The sequence below is a fragment of the Pituophis catenifer genome, unplaced genomic scaffold, assembly GCF_029215685.1.
Source record: "Pituophis catenifer annectens isolate HBS135680 unplaced genomic scaffold, rPitCat1.0.hap2 SCAF_2, whole genome shotgun sequence".
Classification (NCBI taxonomy): Eukaryota; Metazoa; Chordata; class Lepidosauria; order Squamata; family Colubridae; genus Pituophis; species Pituophis catenifer.
The window spans coordinates 129,837,210-129,845,450 of record NW_027256882.1 but is presented as its reverse complement, the minus strand read 5'-3'; positions in this window follow the sequence as shown (position 1 = coordinate 129,845,450).

Genomic DNA, 8,241 nt, shown 5'->3' with positions numbered 1-8,241 from the left:
TCATTTAAGGACCTATTTTGGGTCAATTTCATCTTTGCCACAGATTGATGTAAACAAAGGGGCCCATACCGCCAATGAATCCTTTGGTGAAAGAAGTTAAGATAGTTAGCTAAGGTTGATTATGGTGTAAAAGCAGGGGTGAAATCCAGCAGGTTCTCAGAGGTTCTGGAGAACTGGTAGCGGAAATTTTGAGCAGTTCGGAGAACCGGAAAATACCACCTCTGGCTGGCCCCCGAGTGGGGAGGGAATGGAGATTTTGCAGTATCCTTCCCCTGCCACACCATGCCCACCAAGCCACACCCACAGACCTGGTAGTAAAAAATTTGGATTTCACCACTGTGTAAAAGGGATGGCAGGCAAGTAGAGACAGGAACAATGTTCTTAAAATATATCCAACTTTTTCCCCCCTTCTCCAAAATCGGAAACGCTAAAGAGAGAAGCTTGGGTGCCTAAGGAGAGGGTCGAATAACACTGAAGGATTCCCAAATTACCAGTTTCGGGAATCTGACGTGGCAGGCAGAGAGCCTTGGGTTATGAAAACGATGCCTGGCTGAACTAAAGGGACCATGGGTTTGATTCTCCAAAGACCCTTTGCCTATGGTCACAGCCAGATTTGCCACTCAATCCTTCCCAGGGGAGGCATCCAAAGGTGTTGTGGCAAAACCAAAGCAGCCGATTACGATTCTCCTGCCGGCGTCTATGCAGTTGGCAGAGTGAAGGACATTTCCTATTCAGCAGTGGAAGAGAAGGGCCGGAGCCACGTCGGTGGTGCTTGATCTCACGTCGTTTTAATTGTTTGGCACACCGAGAAAGGAAAGCAAACCTTTCATTGGGAGGTTAGAGGGTCGGTGCTACAAAGCAGCTTTTATTTTCCCCTTAATTTAACACTATAACGCGGCTTTTTGCTGCGCCGTCGGGATGTTTTGAGGGGAGGGGGTAATTAAAACACAGAGGAGGAGGAACCCCCTCCTTCCTGCTCCGTTCATTAGCGAAAGTGACATTGATGCAGACAGGCAGCCTAAAAAGGCAGCTAACCGCTCCCTTGTCTGGCAGCCCCGGCCGCTGGTTTCCGTAGCAACGGCAGGAGGGGGGGGAAGAGGGAGGGAGAGAGAGAGAGAACCCCCCCCCCGACCAGAATCCGTCAGATGGAAAATGTCAATTACGGCGCAGCGGCACAGGCGGCCGGGAGAAAGAGGGAGGGGGAGGGAGGAGGAGAGAAACAAACAGGGAGGAGGGACGGCCGGCGGGAACCACGCAGGGCCGCCGAGCGACCGCTGGTGCAGGCGATTTGGTGGGAGGAGGAGGAGGAGGAGAAGGCGGTGGTGGGAACAGCCAATATGTAAAAAAGAGCGAGGCTGCGACGAAGCGAAGCGGGGACGCAGCGGCGGAAAGAGGAAGGCAGGGAGGGAGGGACGGGGACGCTGCAAAGGAGGAGGAGGAGGAAGAGGGCTTGCCTCGAAGCCAACAGCAGCGTCTTCCCAAGGACACGAGCGGGTTCTCAGCCCTGAACCAGGTGGCCGCTCTTCCTTTCGAAAACAAGCCTGTGCGGGCAGCGGCACGGCGCCCCCATGGTTCAAAATGGCTTCTACCTCACCCCCACCCCTTTAAATAAAATAAAATAAAATAAAATAAAAAGCTTCCTCCCGGCAAAGGGCGGCCAAGACAGCCGTCGTGACTTTCGGAGCGGTTGCCGCGCCCTTGCTTGAGCTGGTGTCGAGGCGCGCTTGGCGCCTGTGGCGGTATCCCTCAGGGGGACGCCAGCGAAAGCCAGTGTGAAGGGCAGGCTGGGTGGGTAGTTTTTTTTTTTTTTGTGCGATTCTTTCCGGAGAAGCCCTTGACACAGGATGCGTAGCCGCTCGGAAAGCGTAGAAGCCGAGAGAGATCGCCTGCTCAATTGGTGGGGAAAAGACATGGCCGCCTCTTCCTAGGAAAGCAAAACCGAATCTCCTCTTCCCGCCGCCCCACCCTCGGGCTTTGCGCTTGAGACAAAGGAGGAAAGGGCGATTAGGGCTGGAAACGATGGAGGCCGAGGAGCTTTTTACTGCAGACGCTGCGGGAAGAAGCAGCACTGTCCCCTGTGCGCCTCTGTCGGGGTCTTTTTATTTTTTTTCCCACCCTCCTGTTCTCTCACTGTCCCCCTTTCCCCCCCTTTTAATCAAGCTGTTCCTCCCACTTGGCAGTTGATACCGAGTGATACCTGCATCACTTTACTTTGCCTGTTAGGGGTTCTGTTGAATACAGATTCTGTGAATTTTAAGGTTGGATCAATTTGAGTGACGTGAGTGTCGTGTCAGGGGTGACATGCTAGCAGTGTTCCAATATTTGGGGGGCTATTCCAGTGAGGGAAGGGGGGTGGGTGTCAACCTGTTTTTCCAAAGCATCGGAAGGCCAGACAAGGAACAATGGGTGGAAACTGATCCATGGAGAGATTCAACCTAGAAATTAAGGAGAATTTTTATTGACAGTGAAAACAATCAACCAGTGGAACAGTTTGCCTTCAGAAGTTGTGGGAGCTTCATCACTGGAGGATTTTAAAAAGAGACTGGAGACTATATCCATTTTGTCAGAAATGGAAATGGATATAGAAATGGAAATGTTTGAGCAGGGGGTTGGACTAGATGACCTACAAGATCCCTCCCAACTCTTATTTTGTATTCTGTACTCACTCAGCCCTGAATCTGACTGGACTAGCCACTATAAGCCTCTACAGCAAGAGTGTCAAACTCGATTTCATTGAGGGCCGCATCAGGGTTGTGTTTAACCTTGGGGGTCAGGGGCATGGCCAGTGTGGGCATGACCAGCTCGACGTCATTCATCAAGACTGCATGGGGCCCACCTGAGCTCCGTTTTCGCTGGCAGAGGGTTGCAGGAGGCCATTGTGGCCAAAAACGGAGCCTGGGCAGGCCGTGGGCCTCCCCAAACTCCATTTTCATTGGCAGAGGGCTGCAGGAAGCTGTCACGGCTGAAAACGGAGCCCGGGCAGGCTGCGCATGGCCCTCTCGAACTCGAACTCAGAGGCACCACGGGCCAGTCCTTTGCTGTTTCCAGAGCGGGCCCGTGGGCCAGATCTAAGCATCGCATGGGCCGGATCCAATCCCCAGGCCTTGAGTTTGACACCCCTGCTCTACAGGTATCCTGGGTATAGTTTGGATTTTACACTTGGAAATAGACCGGCGTCCACAATAGCTTAAATGAACACATGCAAGAGGAAAATGAATCCAATTATGGATTGTCATCCTTCCACTGTAGGCATATATATTTGTTCTGCCCCAGCTCCAGATTTTCGAGGATATTAACACACACCAACAGTCATTATCAAATTTATTAAGTAGCAAGAATAAACAAGACCGGCAAAGTTTGGCAACCAGCCCAGAAAACAAGATATGATAAACCAAAATACTCTGATAATAAACACGAGTTGTTTCCAGCAAGAAAGCACTAGCTGCGTGCGACTTAAACAGGCTAAGGGAGTGGCCAATTATCCTCAAGCCCTACTCTCAAGTAGACCTCCTCCTCCTGAGTAGCCACTCCTGCCTTTTGGTAGCCCTGCGTTCTCGAGCATTGAGGAGAGGCTCCTCCACTTCGCTCTCTCCACTTGAAGGAACCTCTGGAGGTTCTGAAGGCCCTGGCTGAGTCTCTGTCTCTGGCACCACATCCTCTTCAGCCTCCTCGTTGTCTGACGCGAGCGCCAGCTGCGCAGGCTGCTGGCGCGACACCACACCAGCCTCCTCTTTGTCAGGATCAGCCACGATCCGCGCAGGCCGCTGGTGGGCCACAACAATATTTGTGCTTTTTCCTGGCATCTATATTTGGAGCTGGGAGCTGCTAGGGTTATAAGGCTTGTGGTGGCCTCTGCATATGTGTGTGAATGGACTTTTTTCTGCAATAGCACAACAGTATAAACCTTTAACTAGTAGCAATTGGCACAATTCAACCTTTTCTCTATCAATAGTCCATCTTGATAGAATTGCTATAGGCTTACCTGATTCTCCATCCTGTCATATACTATGGTTAACAAAATCAACGGTCCTTACTGGGAGTGGGGGTGGGGGTGATTCAGAAAAAATATTTCCTGAATCAGGAATCAGCAAGTATTTCATGTACAGATAGTTCTTGCTTATCTACTGCCTTGTTTGGCAACCATTTGAAGTTACCACATTTGGGGAAAAAATAACTATAACTACCCTTCCATTTTCAGCCATCACAGCATTCCACAGTCACATGATCCCCATTTGCAAACTTCACAACCAGCTTCCAATAAGCAAAATTAATGGAGAATGTGGAAATGAAGCAACAAGTCGAGATCATGTTATGTCTTGCTTAACAACTGCAGTAATACATTTACCAGTATAAGTGGATGTTTGCATGTTCTGTTAATGTTAACGTGTTAATGTTAATGTAGATTGGCCTCTTTCAGTCTGCTGGCAATTGTTCTTCAGATTTGCTGTCATAGCTTGGTTAGAACATTACTGATTCTTCTTCTGTTGATTGCTTCTTCTGTTGATTGTTTCTGTGGGTATTCCTATAGCCTTCCAACTTGGTATGAACAGGAGTGCTGATCTGAGTTTCCATTTTTCTTTTATCTTTTTTTTGAATTGGTTACTATCTGTCCATTGGCATCTTCTAGCATATTAAATCAAGATTGGAACTTCTTTCTGAGTTCAGTGGTCTTTTGGAAGTCTTCCTTTGTTTTTCCATGTACATTTACATAGCCAATGTCTACGTATGATGTTGTAATGTTGCTTTTTAATGCGTCTTCTAATAGCTCTCTGAAATTCTTAAGCTCCTTTCTGAGATTTTTGACTTCCTTGATTTTGGCTTCTCTTCACTTCTTGGCAATTTTCATTGTTTTTTCTGACATCTTATATATTTATCTTTGGTAGTCTCTTTTCATTCATAATGTGAATGATAATAATCAATGATCTTCTTTAAATTCAATCCATAATTCCTTTGATTCTCTTCAGTGCTGTGGAGTCGGAGTCGGAGTCGGAGTCGAGGAGTCGGAGTCGGAGTAAATTTTGGGTACCTGGAGTCGGAGTCGGAGTCGGCAAACAATGCACCGACTCCGACTCCGACTCCTACTAAATTTAGATTGGAATTTTAAAAAAAGCAAGTTTAAATGTCCCAATTCACAAAAAGTTATAATTAATGACTTCTCTACTGTAAGAATAAAGACCAATGCATGCAGTGCCTCACGTAACCGCAAAATGAACACGTTAAGTGACCGTGAAGAAGCATGCTTTTCATGTGCTTCACTATAAGGCACGCAACGCACAATTAGGAGTGGCAATACTTATACTTTCCATAGTGTTGTGTTCTGCTGTTACAGGGAACGCAGCGCCCATGGGTAACCTAGCCTCTCACTGATAAGGGATTAAGTAAATATGTTTTTTGCAGGACTAGAGACACTTGCATAAGTGAAGGGAATGGAGGGTCAATAGTTCAAGACTGAAGCTGTAAACCATTGGAAAAACTGCTGTCATTCAGCTAAGGCTATAAAAACTTGTAAACTCTGATTGTTAGCTTAAACTTTAAACATGACTATGGGATTCTACTAGGGAAATCATGTTTTATAATAAATGCCCCTTCCTGGATCCTCCCACTGCCCTATCTTCAGCAGCAGATCAGCACACAAAAAGGAGAAGGCAGCAGCTTCTGCCCAACTACCTCTCTCTGCTAGAAGAGCTTAGAACAGCGGTTCTCAACCTGGGGGTCGCGACCCCTTTGGGGGTCGAATGGCCATTTCACAGGAGTCGCCAAAGCCCTCTCTGCCCCCCCCATGCCTTCACTCACCCTCACTCTCTGCTCTGTTGGATCGCTGGCCGTTCGTTTACCCCGCCCACTCCCAATCTATTGCTGCCTCCGATGGCTAGAGGAAAAAAAACTGTTTAAATTCTTGCCACGGGGCTTCAAAGGGCCGCCCTAGAGCCAGTGGTGCAGCCCAATCGTTTGTTAAATTGCTGGCTTGCCCCGCCCCTCCGCACCACTATTTATTGCCAATAAATAGTGGTGGGCGAGGGGCGGGCGACCCAGCAATTTAACAAATGGTTCGGTGGTTTTTTTGTAATTTTATTGGCCCACGGAGCTTCAGCATAGGCTAATTAGCCCTTGATTAGATCGGCTCCCGACCCCCAGCTGATTTGCTCTGAGCTGTTTTGCTCAGTGCTCTTTTGCTTGCTTGGAAAGACTGCAGATTTTTCCCCCCCTAGCTATACTGAAAAACGAAAGAGAAAGTAAAGCAGGCTGTTGGTTTTGCATGTTAGAAAATTAGGCAGGCAGATTTCTTTTCTTTTTCCTCACCAAAAAAGGTAGGTGCAAACAACGGGAAATTTAGGGAAAAAAGGAGATTTTAAAACACAAAAGAAAAAAAGCTCTATTTAACTAGGGAATTGTAATAATTGAGATACTATTAATTGTATATTGTGTTGAAAGCAGAAATGGTTAAGTTGTGGTTTGGAGGAATATATGGGGGAAATTATTTGGTTTATTATTATTGGTAAATATAATTAATTGATTTGTAAGAAATTGGATTGCATGGAAATAATTGGAATATTCATGTTCATATTGATTAATATACAAAAAAGGTAGTTATATAACTAATTGATTTATATTAAAATGTTGAATTCATATTAAACAACTGTAATATTACATAATTAACCAATGTGAGGATGGATATAAAAATAGATGACAATGGGAAGGGGTATAATATAGAATAGAAGGGAAAAATTGAATTTGATTAAGATTAGAGATGAGGATGAAGGGTAATATTGGTTTTTTACAAAAATAGATGAGGAATAAATATGGCAAAAAGGAAATATAGAAATTGTAAATTTAATTGAAATGACTAAACACTGTTTAAATTTATGAACCGGCCAAATACTCTGTTCAAAGAAAATACATTGTATGTTTGTATGTGTGTTTCTAATTATTGTTATTTATTCATATTTGTTCTCTTTTATTCTTTAAAGTTTAACAATTCATTCTTTATCTTAATATCTTTATATTTGTTTGGGGTTGGCTTTCTTCCCTTTCATCTTTTTTATTGTACAGCAATCTTTCTCCTCAAACCTACCACCTCTCTCTTTTCTTTCCTTCTTACTTTCTCTTCCTCACCCTCTTCTTCTCCTCCCTACTTCCTCTTCCTTTCTCCTTCTCCTCCTCTCTTCCTCCCTCTCTTACCCTCACTCCTACTCTAATTTCCCTTCCCTTCCTTCATCCCTCTCTATTGCTGTATCCTTTTATGTATATGGACTACTCAGAGGGCTGAAAAAGTTATTTCTGACTGGTCCTCTCCCTTTTGACCAGTCCTCGAACTTACGACTGTCCTCACATTTTACGTTTTTGCCCTATCTTGTCACCATGGTGAAGAGAAGCAGTTGTGAAATGAGTGACATGGTTGTTAAAAATGCTGCACGGGCATAAATGTGAGGATGGTCATAAGTGTGAGGACCAGTCAAAAGTGCGAGGACCTGTCAGAAATGACTTTTTTCAGCCCTCTATACACATAGCCATGGCCACCCGGTCACATGACCAGCTAGCCACACCCACCCAGTCACATAACCTCCAAGCCATGCCCACAAAATAAGCCACGCCCACAGAACCGGTAGTAAAAAAATTTAGAACCCACCCCTGGTTGGGGGTCACCACAACATGAGGAACTGTATTAAAGGGTCGCGGCATTAGGAAGGTTGAGAACCACTGGCTTAGAAGAACTTGGTGGAACAGCTTCTTGGATTCAACTGTAAGTGTTTATATTGTATAGGACAAATCATGTCTAGGTTTAGTGCTGGGATATATAGCTTATTTGTTTGTATAAAGCCATGTACGTACAACTTACAAGACTGTGTATGTTGATATTAAAAATCTAATTATATGCCAGTTAGTATAACATATTTTATATTTTAGGGAAAGAGGCATCCTAAACAATGGCAAAAAGACTGCTAACAACAAACACAACAAAGTCTACTGTTTATGAGCACTTTGCATTATCAAGTGATGGAAAACATTACGTGTGCCAATGTATTAGAAAAGATGATGATGGTGAAAAACAATGTGATGCAAAAATTAGCAGTTTCAGTGGGCCTGATAAAAATGCACCTACAAGAGCATCAAATTTGAAAAGACACTTACAGCGTTTTCATCCCAAAGTGTTAGAAGCCGTGAATGAGAAAGATAGCAATGAAAACATTGCATCTACTTCTGTGACAAAAAACGTTCAGAAATCTACTGGAGAACAATCAC